The following is a 23166-nucleotide window of genomic DNA, read 5'->3' on the forward strand; positions in this document are numbered from 1 at the left end:
AGAAAATATCAGTTTGGGACAGAAATGTGATATAAAAAAATCTGAGCAAGAATGAGTGTATACAAATTTGGGAATTGATGAAGGCTCAACAATAAAACATGAACAGATGCAAATAAAACTTAGTAAGGTATATTTTAGAATACTAAAAGTAATATTGAAAACAGCTGTGACATCTAGGAACAAAATTCAAGCTATAAAACAATTTGCCCTTCCTGTTCTAACTTACAGTATTGAAGTGATTAACTGGCCCCAAAAGATACTGGATCTGTTGTACAGAAAAACAAGAAAAATACTTCCTGATTATCTAAAGAGTTATAAAAATAAGTGCGCACCAAGATTTTGTATTCACTGTTTTGAAGGGGTTATGGGCCTCCTTGAAACTGATTACATGTGTAGATCTGCAATCATAGGACAACATACATATCTGCTAACCTCACAAGATCCAAACATAGTGAAAGTTTTAAAACATGAAGAGAACAAGTCTAAGATGTCTTCCCAGCTAAGTTTAGCAGATGCATATCATAGGTTCATAGGTAGGTACTAGGCTATTGGCCCTAGGGCCTATATAAGCCTAGCCAAAAAGGTACCCTTCCTTTCGCCACCCAAGAAAATTATTTTCCTGTGCCCCTGTTGAGCAGAGCCACAGAAGTGATCCCCGGGGTGAATTGCCTATCTCCCACCCAATCATCAAGATTTTTCTTAAAGAGTGCTAATGAGGAGCTTTGTTTGATATAGATAGGTAGTTTGTTCCACAGTATGGGAAGTCTCTGGGAAAGGAATCTTTCCCTCCAGCATATTTTTTAAGTGGAGCATGTCCAACAACTCTGGGTTTGACATAGCTTTGTATGTTAGGCAGAGATCGCCTCTGCATAGGCAATATGTGACGGAGTAAAGCTGGAGTTTTTTGAGACGGTCTGCGTAGGGCATCTGTTTGAGGCTGGCAATCCTCTTTGTGAGGTATTTCTGTGGCCTTTCCAGTTGTTGTAGATGTCTTGTGAGGTACATACCAAAAGGGGTGTTGTATTCTATAATGGGTCTAATGAGTGACGAGTAGAGGGGAACAATGACCTCTTTTTTCTTGGATGAGAAACTTTTTGTGATGAGGTGTGCCATGTAGAAGTATTTCCTGACTACTGTGGTGATGTGATTATCAAAGGAGAGACTGCTGTCCACCTGTGTTCCAAGATCTCTTATCGCACTTTTGGTGTTAAGTAGACTAAAGCCTATGTGGTAGTTCATGAATACAGAGTTTTTACCAAAAGGGATGACAATGCACTTTTTGGCATTGAGCTTGAGGCCATGGCTTTGACACCAGGGATATGTCTCAATGAGGCCCTTTTGTAGGATGTCCACATTGTTAGGAGTTTCTATTATGGCTCTTAGTTTGCCGTCATCTGCGAACTTCATTAGCCAAAGACCTTCTGTGTTAACCTGTACTTCAGAGAAGTAGATACCAAACAGGAGAGGACCCAGGACTGAACCCTGTGATACTCCACATATTGATGTCATATGTACTACTTCCATGGTATATGTTACGTAAAAGACAGTCCCGTTATCAGTATCCTCTTGGTGAGATTTTGATTTTGTAAAAAGACGGGCCACATTGTGAAGGTACCCACCAAGGCTTGAGGATGAATTCAATTTCAGCAATGTTACTCTTCTTTGCTTGCTAATTTTATCAGCTCTCCATTTGGACCCATGTCTTCCTATATGTGCATTGTGGTGTCAAAGAAAATCCAGAAAAACATAATGGTTTTATATATTAAATATATATGGATGAATGCTGAAAGGTGTTTACAAACATGGACTGTAACAGCTTAAACTTAAAATCAGGACCTTATTCAGTTTATAGTATATGCTAAACAGGGGTCAATGTGGAGATATACTTGTGTGTGGTGTAGCTATATATAAACGAAGGCCTTCTGCAGAAAAAATAGTGATTATGATTTAAACACAGGAACTGTATATTAACTTTTGATGACAGAGATAGAATACTTTGCAACTGAACTTATTGTCCAACACATGTCAATCTTTAAGCACAAAGTAATTATTGCAAACTCAATGGACCGCTCAGTCAAATATCTCTAAACAATAACAGAAGAGTATTATTGGAAAAGCATGAATAAAATGCACTACTGCTACTACTACCAAAATATGGTGAATGTTCAAGCTCCTACAAACCTCAAGCAAATTGCATATAAGCACGCATACTCAGTACATGTACAAATGTATAATATACAGCAGAAGCCAATTACATGGCTTCTAAAATCTGACACCTAGCTCAGAGCACAATACAGATAACACAAACTCCTCATCTGTGAGTGCAGACATACTGTGCCATACCAGGCTTCCTATACTGTTATCCTTCTGCAGTGTAATTAGAAGAAATGTGTATAGGAAAGACTGCTTGTTAAAACAAAGACTGAATGCAGCACTGTACATCTGCAAACATCCACTTCACAGTATGGTCATGTGCCTATGTGTGATCCCATAGTGTGGCTCACTATAAGACATAAAAAACATTCTCAGGACATGCCACCATGCCCTGCAAACCTAAATAATTCTATATCAATGCCAAAGACAATGTGCATCACGTATTGCGACAATACAGAGTGACATACCATTTAGTGTGCTATATCCTCATTTTGAATTCATCTGGCTAGCATCCTCCCCTACCTAAAAGTGGATAACCTGAAAACAAGTGATAACCAATTATACACAACTACACCAGTTTCATAGTATGCAACTATGTGTGTTGAGGTGCTCATTGACAGTGTTCCATAGCACCCATGTGTTCCTCTACTGAAACTTTCTAAATCTCAGGTATGCTAACAGCTGTGACCCAACCAGCACATCCAAACACAGCAGCAAAATGTTCTCGATCTACACACACACACACACACACACACACTACTGTAATCCAAGTTATGTGTGTGTGTGTGTGTGTGTGTGTGTGTGTGTGTGTGTGTGCGCGTGTGTGTGCGCGTGTGTGTGTGCGTGTGTGTGTGTGTGTGTGTGTGTGTGTGTGTGTGTGTGTGTGTGTGTGTGTGTGTGTCTTTAATGCCATCCACTAGGGTGAACCTACAACACCCCTCCAACATTGTCCTCCTCCATCTTTTATCAGTAATGATTATAATGGTGTGTGACAGTGGCTCCCTGGGCACTTGCACAATATCTCCTAACAGAATCTTCCCTGAGTGTAGCTGTATCTCATGCTGTTCCAAAAAGTGCAGTGTTATCCCCTTTGGTAAAAACTCTGTACCCATGAGCTACCACATAGGCAGCAATCTACTTAACACCGAATGCATGATAAGAGACCTTGGGACCCAGGTGGACAGTAGTCTCTCCTTTGATAGTCACATCGCCACAGTAGTCAGGAAGTCCTTCTACGTGGCACACTTCATCATAAAAGGGTTCTCATCCAGGAAAAAAGTGGTCATCATTCCCCTCTACTCGACACTCATTAGATCCATTATAGAGTACAATGCCCCTTTTGGAATGTACCTCACAAGACATCTGCAGCAGCTGGAAAGGCCACAGAAGTACCTCACAAAGAGGATTACTGGACTCAAATGCCCTACACTGACCGTGCAAATACTGATTACATATCACTGAATTAAGGTATGCCAGCATATTTTACATTTCTCATCACAAGATTATGTTTATATATCAGACTACTGCAGAGGTATGAGTTCTGAATCAACAGTATCATTTCTTAATTGTCAAATTTTGAATGTTAAATATGTTGTATACCTTTTTTATTAATTTGCTATTTTTGTACTTGTTCTTCATAACCATTAACTATGTCTTTATCGATAACATTATTTCAGCTATACATTGTTGATTTCAGATATTCCTTGAAAACTTCCTTGAAGGTACAGTCTTTGGATTTTTTAATAAGAAAGGCTCAAGAAAGAACTATTAGGAAATAAAGAATTTAAGATGGGATTAAGATGAAAGACATAGGTAAGGATACAGTATTTTTTGGTGAGGGGGTAAAAGACCCCCATATAAATCAAATTTGTAGGTCACATTTGGGTTGCATGTGTATGCTTGTAAGGACCCTAATGTTCGTTAGCCTAGTATACACCTAATGAGCCTATGAATGTATAAGCGATACATACAGAGAATTTGGATAGCAAGACAACGATGTGATAGATAGCAATACTAAGCTTTTACTGGGACAGCCATAATGGGGCAATATAGGGTAATATGGAGTAATCAGTGCAAGCCCTACACAATAGCTAAACTGAGCAGAGAGATCATACATCTTGATGAGCAGTTACGTTAAGTGCAGGGAGAAAGAGATTTCAAAAGTAGTACTGGAAATAAACTGGTTTAGAGAGAATAAAAAAATACAGTTAAGCTAATGGAAATATTTCTGGTTAAAATAATCATCAATGGTGTTATATTATGAACAGGTATTCTGGAGACACCATAGTCAGTTGGTCTGGTTGCTCAGATGTACTATATAAAGCAGGATTTTATAATGAGGAGAATTATAGCTGAGTATATTACAGTGGAATATTTTTAAGGACTGGTAATGTTGATGAGCAAAGCTTCTAAAACAAATCATAGAACTGCACCTGAGCAGAGGAAATGGCAATGAATTCAGGATATGTTGCACCAGTGATACTACAGAAAATACACTTGCTTTTGATGATGGAAAATGAGAAGACTGTGGGTTATAGATCCATCTGGGATGTTTGGATTAATTTTTGTACTACTGACACTCTACTACAACAGAAGGGGTGCTGCATTCCTGAAGTTCTATCCTTCTGATAAGATGTATTTATTTTATTTATATTTGTTTACCTTGGTAGTGTAGTGATTATTATTGACCAACTTCAGGCTCAGCACAGGTGAAATACAAAATACTTCACAAATAAAAAAATACAGAAATGTAAACAATCACATTATACAAAGGTCCCGGTCTCCAGGTGTCTGAGTTAGTGGTAGCTCAAGTGAATGCAAAAATCCCATAGCTTTTATCCAAAAAAGGATAGAGACTACTTAAATGCATATCTACACATTTACTAATTTTTATAAGTATTTATACTCACATATTTTAATTACATTCTTAGTAACTTTCTTTCACTTACCCCATTCTCTTTTTGCAAATAACATTTTATTTCTTTGTTCATTTTACTGTTCATTCTTTGTGTTATATAGTCCACAAAATATTGTATCTGTACTCTCTCCATGTAAATGTTCCTTGATAAATAAATTTGTCATGTTTTCCAAAATCTCTAACTTTTGCATACTTCAAAAGCATATACTGTATAGTTTCTTCTATTTGTGCTTTATTGAAACACAGTCATTGAAATTATAATGCACTCCATGCTTTCTCTAGATTTGCATACTTTTCACAATTCAATATTCAGGTTTTCTACTTATAAGTTCCCTTATCAACCCATCCCTGTTGCCACAACCATTTTTACCATTATTTATCTTTTCATGAATTTCCATTTTTGTATTGAACAGTACATCTTACACAGCTCATCTTCTATGAATCCCATATTGTTGCAATCAATAATTTATACATTTTTTTTTCTTTATCATATATTAGATGTTATATCATATCTATATGATATATATCATATCTATATTTCATGTTTAAAACATTCTAACTTAAAATATTCATTCATTTCCCCAACCCCCTAAATTCTTTTACACTTTAAAAATACTATGATATTTCCAACAGTCTTCAAATATTGCACTTTGTATTTCATATTAGTTTCCCTGGCAATTTATTCAGCAAAAAAATATTCCTTACTGTTTAAAATTTTCAAATATTTTCAAACATTTCCCCCTTTCTTGTATACCAACATTGTTTTGTCCATTCAAGCTTCCCAGTGGATAAACGTTCCCTTCTGGCACTTTCTTTTGCCATTCTCTTCTCCTCAGTCATACTTCTCTTATATTTAAGTTAGACAGTGTTATTTTCTCTGTATACTTGTTTGGTTCATTATTATCATAATTTCGCTTTCTTTTACTTTCTCCACTCCAAATATCCTTATAATTTTATACACAAATCTAACCACCATTTATTTCCTTTTACTTTATTTTCTTTACTACACAAATAAAATAATTTGACTAATCCTAACCCATTCTTCTTCTTACTATTACGTACTGCTCCTCCTCTTCCTCTAGAGCACCACCCAAAGCAAACTAAATGCAATCTTCACAATTATTTTTCTCTTTTTCCTGGAAATATATGCCCCTCCTATAAATGCACCTTTTCCCCAGTATATAGGTATTGAATATGCACACCTTTTTCACTATATGATAACTGAAATATTTTCTGCCATACTGTACTTTTTATTTCATGTGACACTTCCTTTCAGTCACTCAGAATGCCTTCAGACTTCCCGTACCTTACTTCTGATACATTAATTTCATTCACATTAAAGTAAATCCCGCTATGTTTTCTATGAACTCATAACCACTACTTTTCTCCTTATTCAACCTCAGTCATACTTCTTGTAGCTGTTTTTTCTACCTCTATTACAGTTTCTTTCAACTGCATCTTCTTCTTCATAACTGCTACTAACCATATGCATGCCATTAAAACTAATACACTCTCCTCTTGTATTTTCTATACCATGTCTTTAAATTATTCACCTAAAATTCCTTATAACCGTCTGCATTAGCACAAAAATTGTACCAGTTACTGCACATCCTTGTTTAAATCCTTTTTCTGTCCTTATTTTCCTCACAAACCATCTATATTCATTAACACTATAAAAAAAGTATTTATATTTTCAAAACTTAGCAAATTAACCACTTTGTTTCTGTATACTCTCCGTTTAAGTTAACGCTCCTGCAAATGTTTAAACCCTTTCCCTTCTTTTATGATTTCTTCATTGTCTACCACTACTGTCCACACTGCCTAATGATCTGAATAACTTTTTATCCAACTACCCTCACCATAATTGAGAACCAAAAATTGTACTGGATAGTACTAACTTCAACGATAATCTGAAGGAACGATGTCCAAACTGCCCAAGATGTTAAAAACAGGTTTATTCCAAACGCATAAAAACAGTGAACACTCCAAAATAGCAGCAATGAAATCACCAATAACCCAGGTTTCGTCCCAAGGAAATGACTACCCTCACCATAATTCCTTCATGTCTTCTGAAAAAAACAAAACAGAACATGTAATCATTTTTTTCTTTAGGTATCTTCTTCTATAAGTATATAGGCGTTTCCTACACAACGTCAGGCATCCATACTGTAATAGTGCTCTCATTACTTCTATAGCTCCCATTATTTTCTTGTCCTTACTTTCTTAAATTACAATTCATATCTTCTATTGACACTAAATTTATATTTAACATTGCACATTACTTTACTTCCCCAAACAAGCTCTTCCTATCCCCTGCATCTGTGTATGCATGTGCTGCAATCAGCCATAATCCTTCCAAGCTCACTCTAATATCACGTATCACTCTCCATTCTTTTACCACCATTATCACACACAAAACTGTAGTCCATGATCCTGAGCAGACATAAAACTTCTTTTCCCCATATTTTTTTTCTTTTTAACTGCATTTTTAGATTTGTTTTAAAAAAATGTGGGTCTATATTACTAGATCGAAACTTTAGTTAATCAAATAACTAAAGATCACTTTTGTAATATTGAAAGCCAAAAACCTCGAATGGCCGATTTAATGCAGGGGAACACTTCTCTTGGCCCTTATGTGGATTATGCCCTTTTCTCCAATTTGGAGCAATCTCGGAGTTGGTATATTCAGTTAGGGGGTGTAGCCCCTCACTTGATTTGGGATTAATTTTTTTTTTCCATGTGGCCAAGGGAAGTGTTTCCCTGCATTAAATCAAGCATTCAAGGTTTTTGGCTTTCGATATTACACGGTCAGTCTTTAGTTATTCGATTAACTAAAGTTTTGATTTCGTAATATAGACTCAAAAAATGTACCCATAACAAGGCAAAACAATCTCTCTCTCTTATATTTATTTACAGGATGTTCTGTGAAGGAATAAAGTGTTACAGGTGATCTTGCAGAATGCCTCACTAGCTTACTGAATCAAAGCTTGTGTGTCCTCCACTTTGAACTCCACATATAAAACATAACTATTTTTTTTTTTTTTTACATTTGTCCATCTTCTTACTGGACTCTCTTCTCCTCTCTCACTGCCCACTATTCCTTTTCTGTTCAGTACTGCTGCATATGTCATCATGGCTGCAGTGGCTGGTTCTCCCTTGTTCACCAGTGCTTACACGTATATCTCCAGAAACAAATTATGTTTTACTACTGGTTATAACTCTCTCATTGAGATCACACTCTGAATCAGTTCCACCCATTGAGGGTATGTCTCTAGCAGTTCCACTGTTTTCATCTGGTTACCTGCTTTCATCTGTGACTCACTGTCTTCTTGATTGGGTTGGCAAATGATAGGTTTAGGGTATGGGCATTGCACATTTTTTTGTTGCATTCCAACTCTTTCTAAAAGATATGCCAACTAATTTAAGCTGTTAAGAGTATCATATAGTATTTTATTTGCAATGGAGGTAAAGCATGGGTGTCTTGAGAAAACCTGAGTTTTGTCAAAATCTGTACTATGACTTTATGTTCCAAATCCATATATTTATTTATTTATTTATTTAACATTTGTTTACCGGGAAAGTCTGATTGAACACAGGTCCTTATTCAGCAGAGGCCTGGGAGAAAAGCTCCATGAGTAACAGTAAATTTTCATGCACAAATTAAAATAATCAAAAAGTATAAAGTAAACAAAATGTAGTATAGATAAGACAATCCAAATGTGTTGCATCTTGACAACAAAACCTAGGCTTTGAACATAGCTAGTACTATTTGTAGGTATGACTTATGTCAAGATATAAGGTTAAGATAGGTCGGTAGGAACAAAGGCTGAAACACCAGGGGAGAAGTTGGATATGTTTTGGGTATACTGTGATGTATCAAAGCACTCATGAGGTGTTAGTACAGGAACATAGCAACTTATTTTTTAGATAAGCTTTAAGTGATGGCTTAAAGTGGTTAGTGGATAAGACTGAGAGAATGGAGTTAGGAAGGAAGTTCCATATACAGGATATATAGTTGGAAAATAAAGATTCTCCTGCAGTGTTGTTGGCCATGGTATAATATTTATACCATGATGCCATGCAGGTGAAGATAATATATTTTGATAATATGTAGTAATAGTGTCAATTGGAAAAGATGCCACATTTGACATATACTAATTCAGGGATTTTGATAAGTTTTTGTCTAGGCATATTCTAGTAACGGGATCGGTTCTCCCTATTTTCTTTAACATGCAATGAAGACTTTAGGGAATATTTTAACAATGCAAGGGGTTATCCCTTTGATGAACCTGATGTTTCATATTGCTGTGAGCAAAAATGGGTTTCAGGTGGAAATATGATTAGGATTATGGAAGGAAAGAAAGACTTGATGTTATTTAATGGGAACAGTTATGGATAGAATCTAACTGGAGCATTTAGTCTCAAGTTTTTTTCAGCTTACACAGTGCTTTCAAGACAGAATATGATATCATACCAGGAACCACAAGAATTATCAAATAATATGCCCCTAGTACAGAAATGCTTGTTGAAAGAAGCTAAGAGAGAATGCCAAATGACTATAGATTTGATTAGCTGGTCATATAAGGCTTTAAAATAATAAAAGCAGGAAGAGTTTGATGACACAACTTGGCAATATACTTATTAGCTGTTGATGGATGCTACTTAGTCTTGGAGCTTTACAGATGTTTTTATTCACCAACAAAGATGAAAGGAATGTTTCTGCATGCTGACCCACCATTTTGGAGATACAGTGAAGGTACTTTTCATACATGGTCACATTGTTGCTCATGTTACACTTTTTTGCATAAATGAGTAGAAAGAGTAATAGGCATAAACATAAAAAAGACCAAGGTTGCAAACTAAAAAAAAAAAATCATAGACTAGATATGCAACTATGTATGTTAATCATATCGCATGTGTGACGATACTCTGCAGATAAGTCGAAGTTCAAAATATAAGTGAATGTGCTTTGATGCATATATTATTCCACTTTGCAGACTGATTTCTTATCCTCTTTTCAAAGAGGGGGGTTTGGTATAATGGTTAAGGTCTTCACCTCACTGATAAAGGGCATATGTTTTGATTTTGACTTTGTGTTGTTGGCTAGACTTATAATAGTCTACAAACTGATTGCCTAATATTACCTGTAAACCTAGAACTATTTAAATGGCTGCATTATCGATAAATCGTAACTGTGGAATATCATTTGTAGACAGTATTACACATTCCACCTTATAACGTCTATTTGATAGGTTAATGTTTTAAACCTCTATTTGCAGTCTTTTTATGGTAAGGTTTATGATGTTCTTATCTTATACATTGCTTTTAAACTTCCATTTCAAAATGTGGAACTTCTTCTTATAATATGAAACAGAGGTGTAAAACGTGGAACACCTACTAAAAGCTTACTAACAACTTCAACTAGGAAGCTCACACAATTGGTAAAATGACTTACTTTATACTTATAAGAAAGTATTTCAATGAAGTAGTATGATTCAGTTTTATTTACCAAGGAAATGAGTTAAAAAGTTCTTGACACTGAATGCATGACAAATCCTTTCATTGTGGAGATGTGAAGAATGTGGACTTTTTAAAACTCAAAAAGGAGAATGTTCCATGTAATGAAATACACTTGAGAGTTATCAAGAGTGCCCCAGTCAATAATGTGTTGCATGCATGCCCAAAAGGATAAAACAATAACAACAACAAAAAAAACTATCTTCAATCTAAACAAGAAACTCAGAAGACAAATCTACGCTACTAAAGCCAAATTTTAGATAAAAATAGCCTTCCGGGCCAAGGGCAATCTAAGGATTTTCAGCTATGCCCACAATCCCAAAGGCAGTATACAACAATATGCAGAACTAATTGTAAATGAAGCCATCTACACTGAGCTGAAAGATATAGCAAATGTATTGGAGAACAAATTTAGCTCCGGTTTTAACCATCTCTCACCCCTCTGGAAATTCCATCAACCATAACACCCCAACTATCACCAAAGAGCAGGTCTTCAATATGCTCTCCAAGGTCAGGAATACTGCATCAGTGAGCCACAATAATATCTCAGAAGGTCTCCTAACATTAAAATCCTCATTTAACCATCCTCCAGACAGGCTTCATGCCATGTTAATGGAGAAGTACAACAGTTATCCCTCTGTAGAAGGGAAGGACATCCATGGACCCCAAGAACTACTAAACCATTAGTCAGACTAGTTTATATGCAAAGTCATGGAAAGAATTATCAATGACATATGAAATCTTTAGACACTGGATATAGCCCAATTTGGTTTTGTCAAGGTCAGATCATGCCTGCTCAACTTGAATTGTTTGTTTGAGAACATCACCAAGGCAATGGGTCAGGGCAAAACAGTGCATGTTGCCTACCTTGATCTCTCAAAGGCATTTGATACAATATCTCACTCTAAATTTATAAATAAACATATGGAATTAGGCATAAATCCCTATGTCACCAGATGAATAGCCAACTGGCTCTTGGATAGTACCCAATCATTTAGGATAAGGGAGTTGACCTGTGCAAAGAGGCTGGTGTCTAGTGGAGCCCCTCAAGGCTCTGTGCCTGGTCCACTTCTTTGTGGCATCTGTTTCTCTGAAGTCAAGGCCAATATCAAGTGCCTCGGGATGACCAAGTTTGCTAACAAGTTAGATGCAGTCATTGACTCCCATCAAGATACAAATATCCTTCAAGAAGGGTGTCAGAGCCATGGTCTGAAATTCAATGCCAGGAAATGTATAATAGTATCCTCTGGGAAGACATACATCCCAAAAAATACCTCATTGATAACACACCTCTAAGTATTGATCCAGTAGTCAGGGATTTGGGGATGCATGTATACAGTTACCTGACCTTTGACCATCATGTGTCTATTGTAGTAAGGAATAATTTTATATTATACAACTTATAAGCAAGGGTATGGCATCTAGTTTCAAAGAAATCATTGTTCCACTGTCATTGGCCCTCAAAAGGCCAGTCATTGAGTCCAACACCTGTTTGGTATGTCTGTGACCATGCACATGCAACGACTGCAACATTGACAGAGGTTCCTCACAAAAAGCATGCAGAGCATAAACATGTCCTACACAGAGCACCGCAAAGCCCTGTCCCTGTACTTAGTCTCTTACTGACTGTTGAAGAATGATCTATGCCTGCTATGCAAGGCCTCCATGGATGCCACTATGATGGACCTTCTGCATATCAACCAAAAAAAAAAGCATCAGAAATACATGCTGCAAGGACTTAAACCTTGCTTGCAACATAAATAGGACACATTGGAGGGACATTTTTTGTATAATAGGTGCCACGATATCATTAAAATTTATCTAAGAGCATGAACCTTGCTAAACAAAATATGCATACGAATTTTGCTATGTACATTTCATGATTGCAACATAATTCCACAAGAGAAATAAACGTTTTCTGCATCTTTAGTTGTTTGATCCTTGGGTACTTTACAGCTTGTCTACTAGATGCAGAAATTAGTAGACTGTATTGAAAACCCACAAAATACTGTACTTTTTTTTGCCATCAAGTCTGCATTCATAGGCACTGCATTTAAGCACTAAATAATAATTCTTGAGTATGCATTAATTCTCATTCAACATGCACATTGATATATCAGATGCTGAATAGCTAAAATAACATATGAGTAAGGAATGGCTGAAGTTATTTTTGGATGATGTACAGTATATAAAGGGGAAGATAAGAGCAAACTCAGTCGTGCTACAGAATAATATGCATTCAGCAAATAAAAGCTTGAGGCTGGCTATATTTTTCAGTTTGTTCTGTGAATAAGTGCATTAACAATACTATGCCAGAAGACAGAAACCTCTAATTATAGTGAACAAAGAAAAGTGCAAAAGTATGAGGTTCCCTTCAGTCAGTACAGCTTGGCTCATGAAGTGGGTGCAGAGCACAAACAAGGCCCGGTATTGTATATTTTAAGTACATGTATTTATTTGTTTTTTTATCCAAAACAGTGGGATGATAGAAATGTCTGAGTTTGAGTCATAGCCCAGGCACAAAGAAGGCTGATATGAAATAGTTACAACATGCAGTACCTAACACAAATTGCAAACAGAGTAATATAAATATTAGTGGAGTACATCTAACAATTACCCAACACATGGTATCACACAAAAATAACAAGAAATGAGTCTAGCATTATACGCAGTAACATTAGCATAAATGACAGGCAGATTAGTGTATGACTAAGAATTTAAGAACTTTAAGTAATGCCATACTAGATCAAATGACCTATAAAAGCTTGTAAGTTGCCACTGGACAATTAGAAATAAAGATGTGATAGTAGGGCAAGCTATATACAAAATAAAAAGCTATTAGCACAAGAAATAAGATAGCAATATATTCATGAAGAGATGAATATGTCTAGGGTACAGTGAGATGGTAAAATCAATACATTAGATATGGACTTGCCAGAAGCATTTTCAAGGCAAACAAAATTATATTTACTTCAATAAAATGTATTCAGAAGCACAGCAATGCTATAATGCAGTATTGACCTATAGCTGAAAAGTAAAGTTAATTTATCTTAAAAGTCTTTGAAATCAAGTCCCACAATGCAATTTTTTAAATATGGTGTGGAAATACCACTGCAGATGTTATTTGTCTTGGTTTTCTCTTGATGGAATGGACAAAGCTGTCCTCTCTGTTGATACTCTGTTAATGTGTTAGCTAATGAGTTTACTGGCCATAAAATGCATGTATTAAAATCTAATGTTCTCCATCATTGAAAAGTGTGCCCAACAGCACTATTAATATTCTCATTAGCAACATGTTTAATGCATTTTTACGTCTGAATGTTAACCAGTTTAAGGACTGTGGCACATTTTAGCTTACTGGATGCAAGCAGATGTTCAGAGCAAAAACTGTACAATATATAATGGGCTGCCTAAAACTAAACTAAGTCCTTGTTTATGTCATCACTTCCTATTTAGGCAGAACAACAAATGGACATGTTTCATATTTGAAAATAATTCCCTTTTAATTGCCTAGTATTTTAAGCATTTCCAGTGCCTACATCCTGTTTATTAGTTAAAACTATCATCTTTTTGGAGGTGACCCTTCTATAAGATGAGGTATTTAGTGTAATAACTCACTAACTGGGTGGCACAGTGGTGCAGCAGTTTGCATTGTCACCTCATGACAAGAGGTTCTCTGGTTTGATTCTTGGCTAAGGTGCCTTCTGTGCAGCATCTGCATGTCCTCCCTGTGCTCATGTGGGTTTCCTCTGGGTGCTCTGGTTTCCTCCCACATTTCAAAAACATGTCTAGAGCATTTCTCCCTTGGCCTCTGCTGAAATTTGGCTCATTCCAAGTTGGACTTTCCTGGTAAATAAAAATAAATAAGATTTTTCAGGAGAAAGGAACCATCACTTAAATGTAGATTGGTAGTTGTTTGGCATGCACTCCAAAATGTACTATTGCTGCTGTAGGTCTTACCTTGCAGTTCATTCTGGCAGTTTATATGTGTCTTACTCAAATTCAGGTTGTGATTCCTTGAGGTGTGCAAAAGCTAAAGGGTGTCACTAGACAGTAGTTTATTATGGATGTAATAGGCAAAGACTATTGTCACATACCTAGATTAAAACTACATAACAAAGCACATGGGCAGTATTAACAAGGCAAGGAGAGGCATATTTGTGACAAGTCCCACTTTTAGAATGTAAAGAGAAAGATAAAAAGGAAAGGTAATCATGGAAAGCCTTTGGAGAAGTAGAGGGACAAAGGCAGACAAGTGAACACTGAGCATAGGTTACAGACAAACAAGGGTAAAGAATATACAAAAAAAGGGGTGAACAGAAGATAGACACAGATCAATAGAGAGTAGAGAAATGGCTGACCTGCTACTCCAGGGGCACAATGGCCAAGGTCCAGCAGCTGAACAACCTAATAATCTGATCCAGAATGTTTCTTTGTTGCCAAACTTTGTGTTCAAATGTTGGCACACCTTGGTGGCCACCAGCCTCTGCCCTTGCCATTGTGTCAGCATAGGAGATATCTAGTTTTAGTAGGGATTCTTTACCATTGCAAGTGACTAAGACTGATGTGGCACACACCCACACACACACACATGTTCATTGCAGCAGAGAAGCCTTCAACCTCCAAGAAGCTGGCACAGAGAGTCACAGTAACCTAGCAACAGCTGCAGCAGCTGCCAGAAATCAATATGAGGATGGAGAAATCACTTCCATTACCACAACAGGACCTGCATAAAGTAAAAGAAATGGGAAAATATGATAAGATACACAGAGAACATGAACAACATTACAGTTGTACATGGGAAGGCCTCCTGCATGCTATATTTAATAAATTCTTCTCCACAGTTGTAAAACATAGGATGTATTTTTCAGCATAGGTGTTCAATGCATAACATGCTGCATGATAAATATCATAAAAATATATAAAGTGCATATGTGTAATCCCAAGGCAAACACTCTACCAGGCAGCAATGACACCAATGTAGTTCAATCAATCTTTTATTTAGCGCTTTCGTCAGGTAAAATGACTTCTTCAGAATACAACCTGGAAAATGAGCACAGAAAACAGCCTCTCTAAAGTGCATATGTGGTTGCATCTCCTAAACTTCTGTTTCTAATTGGCAAATGAGGTCACAGTGCCAAAATCTCAGGTTATTATACTGATGCAAGTACTATTCCCCTGTACAAGTGATGCTTGCGGCATCAGACAGCTGTGGCATCAGACAGCACCTGTGCCAGGTAAAACCAGGCATCCAATACTACCCAACAAGCATTCATTAAAGTTTCTGTGCTGGACGAACAGGAAAAGAATGAGCAACATAGCAGACGCATGCAAACAGATACATGTTACTGATTCAAGTAGTACTCAACATAATAATGCATAGAGATATCACAATACACACACACACCGGTGGACGTACATGGATGTTGCACTTCTTGTGCTAAAGGGTATGTACATGAGGTTTGGCTGCTAGATGCAGATAGTACACAGACAAAGTGGTTCATAGACAGTGGCACTATCTGGCCTTGTTAACATTCTTGTCATCTTGTACAAGAACACTCTAAAGCATCAGAATGGAAATCATTGAAATGCCTGTGAAAGTGCTGTGGATGTGGATCATTACAGAGAGAGAAGAAAGGAGGCTTGGGATGATCATGTATCTGTTAGCACCCTGAGATGCCTGTGGTGCTTGTCAGGGAGAGTTTGAGTAACTGACACATATATGCAAAAGTAGGCCACATATGGGTAATTCACCACAAGTATGGCAAACACACACACACACACACACACACACACACACACACACACACACACACACACACACACACACACACACACACACACACACACACACACACACACACACACACACACACACACACACACACACGGATGGTAATACAGCATGCAGTTATGTGAATGTATGTAGGTGCTGTGGCACCCAAATGCACACACATATGCCATGCAGGGCCTCCATACAGTTGCATGCCTGAGGGGGGAATGTATGGCCATAGGAAATTGCATGACATAGTGTGCCATAAAAGTGGTTGGAGAGATTTACATGGCCTTACACACATGTAAGGTACAGCACCATATACAGGAGCCAGGTATGGTCATATCCAGGTAGATACAGTTGAAGGAGGCCATGGCTAATAAAAGATACATGGTATGACGGACCCCATACACCCAGTAAATTATATCTATGCATGTATAGAGGTACACATGTGGACACTCCAGTAAATTATATCTATGCATGTATAGAGGTACACATGTGGACACTCTATGGAGGGAATGTCTGGAAAAGTATAGGTGCCAGGAGAATGATCTAATACCACAAGCCCTCTGCGTGTATGGCATGCAACTACTGGTCAAAGGTGATGCTGAGCAGCATGCCAGGGATCATTACTGGCAGGGCTCTGTGTCAGATGTGATTAACATAGTAGACCATAATAGGTTCATATAATAGGTTTAAAGGAAGGTTACAGATATGCTTTCCCATGCAAAGTAGAAGGGTTGGGACATCACAGTGGAAAGGATCTCTAGTGGTAGTGGACCACCAACCCTGAAGAGGTTGATAATAATTGAGGAATTTTTGGTGCTGCTCACTGACCATCAGTACTGGCCCATAAAGACAAGTGGTAGCCTGCATATGGTGGTAAATCTGGTACCTACTTCCCATGCAACCATAGGTGATGCATGGGGTTGGTTTTGCCAACACTAATAGGTTCATAGGTAGGTACTAGGCTATCTGCTCTAGGGCCTATACAAGCCTAGCCAAAAAGGTACCCTGGCTTTCGCCACCCAAGAAAATTATTTTCCTGTGTCCCTGTCGAGCAGAACCACAGAGGTAATCCCTGGGGTGAATTTCCTATTTCCCATCCAGTCATCAAGATTTTTCTTGAAGAGTGCTAATGAGGAGCTTTGTTTGATATAGATAGATAGTTTGTTCCAGAGTATGGGAAGTCTCTGGGACAGGAATCTATCCCTCCAGCATGTTCTGTTTATTGTGGTGACAAGGTTTAGGTCCCTAGAGTGTGTAGCTTGGAAGGACTGGGATTTCTTTAAGTGGAGCATGTCCAACAGCTCTGGGTTTGACATAGCTTTGTATGTTAGGCAGAGATTGCCTCTGAGTAGGCGATATGAGACGGAGTAAAGCAGTAGTTTTTTGAGATGGTCTGCATAGGGCATCTGTTTGAGGCTGGTAATCCTCTTTGTGAGGTATTTCTGTGGCATTTCCAGTTGTTGTAGATGTCTTGTGAGGTACATACCAAAAGGGGCATTGCACTCTATAATGGGGTCTAATGAGTGACAGGTAGAGTGGAACAATGACCTCTTTTTTCCTGGATGAGAAACCTTTTGTGATGAGTTGTGCCACATAGAAAGATTTCCTGACTACTGTGGCGATGTGATTATCAAAGGAGAGACTACTGTCCACCTGTGTCCCAAGGTCTCTAATCACACTTTCGGTGTTAAGTAGTCTATCACCTATGTGGTAGCTTAAGCGTACAGCATTTTTACCACAGGAGATGACAATGCACTTTTTGGCATTGAGCTTGAGGCCATGGCTTTGACACCAGGCATCTGTCTCAGTGAGGCCCTTTTGTAGGATGTCCACATCATTAGGAGTTTCAATTATGGCTCTTAGTTTGCAGTCATCTGTGAACTTCATTAGCCAAAGACCTTCTGTGTTAACCTGTACTTCAGAAAAGTAGATATCAAACAGGAGAGGACCCAGGACTGAACCCTGTGGTACTCCACTTGTCACTGGTCTGAATTCGGATTTGGAGTGCGCTACTTTCACAGTGTGAGTTCTGTCAGTGAGCCGGTTGGCAACTCATCTTGTGACATAGGGATTTATACTTAGTTTAGTGAGTTTATCTATATTTCCAAAGAGGGAGATGGTGTCAAAAGCCTTGGCAAGATCTAGATAGGCTGTGCGAACCACCTTACCTTCATCTAAGGCTTTATTGACTGCTTCAAAGAAGTCAATCAGGTTTAGAAGACATGATCTGCCTTTTACAAACCCGAACTGGGTGGGGTCCAGAGTTTGGAGATTACCAATGTCTTTGTTTTTAAGTTCCATGATGTTACATTCCATGGCCTTGCAGACTAGGCTCATTAGGCTAATGGGGCAGTAGTTCCCAGGGTCCATGGTGGTTCTCTCTTTGTGGAGTGGGATAACCATCATTGTGCGCCATTCAGTGGGCACAAAGCCTGAGGTGATGCTATGATTGAACATGGTGCTTAGGTGAGGTGCCAGTTCATTCTGTAGTTCATGTAGAATGCAGCTTGGGATGTTGTCAGGTCCCATGGATGCTGTGTTCTTGGCTTTGGAGAGTGTGTTTTTTACCTGTGCATCCATGATTACAGGAACTTTGCATTCTTCCGGTATAGAGATGGGCCCTTTTGGGGGTGAGGGGGGGGTAAAGTTAGCACTGAACCTATCTGCCAGGATGTATCAATATCAGTTGGTTCTGTATATTTAGTGCCATTGTGCTGTAACTCAGAGCAGATCTGAGTACTGCCATTGAGATTCTTGACATAGCTATAGAATGCTTTGTGGTTGTCTTTAGAATCAGTGGTAATTTTGTTTTCATAACTAGGTTTGGAGGATTTTATGAGGGATCTCAGCTTCTTACTGAGGCTGACCAGGGAGTTCTTCCAGTCATGGGATTTTTCTCTTTTTTACAACAGTTTCTTTCTTCTGTTGTAGAGTTTGTTTATGGCAGGGGGACCACCAGATTGGCTTCCTTTTTTTGGAGGATTGCATCTTGGCTCTGTTAGGGATAGCATGATCCATGCACTCGTGTAAGTGCTTATAAAGTTCATTTGTGTGGGATTCAGCAGTCGTACCTCTTTTGTTCGTCTGCATGGGTGTCATGAAGTTTGCCACTTCTGTCTTAAGAAGCATGAAGTTGGCTTTGGAGACATATTTTACTGTGGTTTCCCTAATGGGGGGTGGGGTTGGGATGTGGATGTCTAGGCTGATCAGCCTGTCATTGGATCTGACCAATGAGGAATTGACCTCTGGTATGGAACACCGGTCGCCCATGTTGGTAATGACCAGGTCTAGGATATTGCTGCCCCTGGTGGAGGCGTGGATAAGTTGATCCAAGGCATTGGAATTTATGAATTCCAGAAAGCGTTGAGCAAAAGTGTTGGTACATGACTAGTTTTCCCTGTTAATTGTGGGGTAGTTGAAATCACATTATTAGGGTGTTGGGTTGTACCCTAATATTTTCCAGTGTATCAAGAAATGAGGACTGGGAATCCTGGGGCATGATGGGGGACCTGTATCAAGTTACAATTTGGATTGCGGTCTTGCACAGAGTTAGTTGCACTTGGATAATGTCGGATGAATTATGCTGAGCAACTAGCCTGGAGGTGTGGATATCCTTAATGAATATGGACATGCCTCCACCTTTAGTGATTTGGTCTAGGTTAGGTGGCCGAAAGGTTTGGTTAGCCTGGTAATGCAGGGGTGCTCTCTGGAGCCTTGAACCAGGTCTCTGACACTGCATAGATGTGAATGTTCTCCATTTTATGGAGTGCCTCGAGTGAATGCATTTTGAGGTTTAGACTTCTAGCATTGAGTAGCATTACCCTCAGATTTTGCTTGCTTGTACCTGTTATGGTGGTGAATTTGTCATTTGAACCTTGTCTAAAAAAGGCACTATAGGTGTGGCAAAAGCCTTAGCTAGTATCCAGAATCCCATGGGCGACAGGTGCAGGCCATCTCTGGCAAGTATCGTGGTCTGTCGGTCATGTCATCCCAGGCAGACAGATACTGGATCCCCTTAGAATGACACCAGAAGCTTAGCCAATTGTTGAAGTCAATCATTTTGTCCTTGTACTATGGTATCATTCTGAGTGATGGCAGGATGTTACTCAGGGCTATTGTCATGCCTGCCTGGACTTCAAGATCACAGAGCTCCTCCATGTCTCTTTTCATGTAGTCCAGGGAGGTACATCTCAGGTCATTCAGACCAACATAGACAATGACAGAGTCATAATTGTACTTGTTTTGGAGTGACCTGAGTGCCTGCATTATGTGGCAAATCCTGGTACCTGACAGGCAGCTGACAATAACTTTCTCCTTGTTTAGCCTGGTGAGTGGAACATCAGTGTGCCTGACTATAGAGTCACCTATGGCTAGAGTGTTGGGTACGTTGTTATGCCTTATCGGCTGTGGTTGTGTGGCACACTGAGTTTGTGGGCTATGTATCATTTGGGTTGTGTTGCGGGGGGTGGAGGTTGCATGCATTTCTGCTTTGGAGGTCTCTGTTGCTTGAGCAGATTTTTATTGAGAGCCTCTGAGAATGTAGGTTTGTGTTTTGTGTTGCAATGTGTGTGTTTTGGTTGTGTAGGTTTTGAGGGACTATGTGATGAGTGTGGTGTGGTGCAATTGTTTACCTTCTCCTCTTGACTGTCTAGTCCAGTCTTGGGTGAAGAGAGCTTTGCTTGCAGTTTGGTTTTATAAGTGCATCTCTCACAGGTTGTAGTGTTGGGTGGTAGGAGGAGAGGATTGTCTGTGTACATGAGGCAATTGCTGCATTGCCCCAAGATGCCCAGATTCATCAGGTAGACAGGAGAAAACACCTGGAGCTCACCCTTAGACATGCCTGGATAGGTGCTTATTTATTAAGCACTAAAAACTGTTTTCCTCTAGTCAAATGAGGAAAGTTGAATGGTGTAGTAATTTGTAGCTTATTTACTGCTTACAACAAGTTCTGAACAAGAGCTGAGCTCAAAGAAACAAATTTGAGTGCTAAAACTAAAAAACTGGCTAGTTCTAAGGGAAAATTTGAAGAGTAGACTTTATGGCACTGGGAATAGTTTAACCTTAGCTAAGCAGCGATGCATAAACTGTATTTTTTTTTAATATAACAGTAGCAAATGTGCAAACTGATTTAAACAAATTAACCAATAAAAAGCTAAAAACTGAGCCCCATTCCAGCAGTCTTTGATCAGACAAGTTCTAACTGCACACTCCTGCCACTAGGGAGCAGGGGAACCTTCTCCAAAAAAAGATGGTCTGGATTAGTGCTTATAAAGCTAGATTCAGCAGGTCTGAATTTAGTTGATGTTACAGCAAACAAGGTGCACCAATTTCAGAAAGAAACAATTCAAATAAGCAGGCACAATAATCCTTTAACCAGAAACTCCTAGCTCAGAAAGGCAGAATCTACACTCTCTTCCCACGAGAGTGCAGACCACACCTTCTTAATGTAAAATAACTGGCCCGAGACTGAAGTGCTTAAACCAGAACTAATGCACTTTTAGAATAATGGACACTAAGACTTCAATCAGCAACTCCCAACTTAGAATGATGTAAGCTACCTGTCCTGCCACAACAGTGCAGACCACACTGTCCTGCCGCAACAGTGCAGACCACAAACCTTCTTAATGTAAAACAACTATAGCATCAGATGCATACAGTGGTGCAGATATCACTGCTGACAACCTGCACATTCATCCTGTAGGAACCTCTAACAGAGTACTGTATAGCAATGTTTAACATGTATGTCTGTATGCATGCCATAAGAGGACAGTAAACCATAAAATATTGGAATTACATTGATGTCATATGTTTCATCCTTTCACAAGTTCATCTGGTGGGGGGTCCAGGAAAGAGGGGCAACAGAATACACACATCAGCAGGCCTGGTGTGACTGATGATGATACTGAAATGCTGTTGGCACAGTCAGGTGACAATGTGATGCTGTCTGCAACACTCTTTAGGTAGGGAAAACCAGCATTCATGAGTATAGAGGCACCTTTGGATGACACTGCAAGGCATACAGGTATCATCTTGTCTTTTGACAGTTACATGTGTCTCAAATAGAGGGAGCCTCTGAAATGCACACTACATGTGATGTCAATATCAACACATTAGGTGAGAGACACTGGGGAGTTTAACACTGCCTTGACTCCAGTACTTTTCTTAATATGCATTCAATGCTAGTAATCTATCAGAAGATATGTGGATATGGTGATAAACCTTCAGACATCTGGATGGCAGCACTTTGGAAGTGATAATTATACTCTGTGGCATCAGGACGATGTGCACAAATGAGCAGTAACACGTAGTATTAATAAACAAGATCATACTGCTGCTGATGTTACTGATGGTAAATGCTGCTTCCATAGGTGCATCCATGTGACATGCCAGGACAGCTCTCCAGTCCAGTTCACCAGAGATGTTGTCTGTGGCCATAACAGAGTTTGTACATGAGGGTTCATGCATATGGTGCCCTATGTGAGACGACACAAAGTTTCAGATGCAGCATTGGTGTTGCTTGCTAGACATGGACTGGCACACATAGTCATGGTCTGACACATATAGCACCTCCTGAAGGTGAATCCAGCTCTTACTTGGATAGTGGGCACAAAGCACATCTCCAACAGTCACGTATTGTTACCTCAGCTTCATAATTGGAGGATATGATCTTTGTTAACCAATAATGTCCTAGGGTATACAGCTACCATACTCACTTCTGATCACCCTCACCACAAAATAGTGTTTCAGTCAACATTTACTGTGTTCCCCCACCTGTGTAGTGTAACTTTATTCATGT

The sequence above is a fragment of the Protopterus annectens genome, chromosome 3.part0 (genome assembly GCF_019279795.1).
Source record: "Protopterus annectens isolate FY-2018-M chromosome 3.part0, PAN1.0, whole genome shotgun sequence".
NCBI classification, from domain to species: domain Eukaryota; kingdom Metazoa; phylum Chordata; order Ceratodontiformes; family Protopteridae; genus Protopterus; species Protopterus annectens.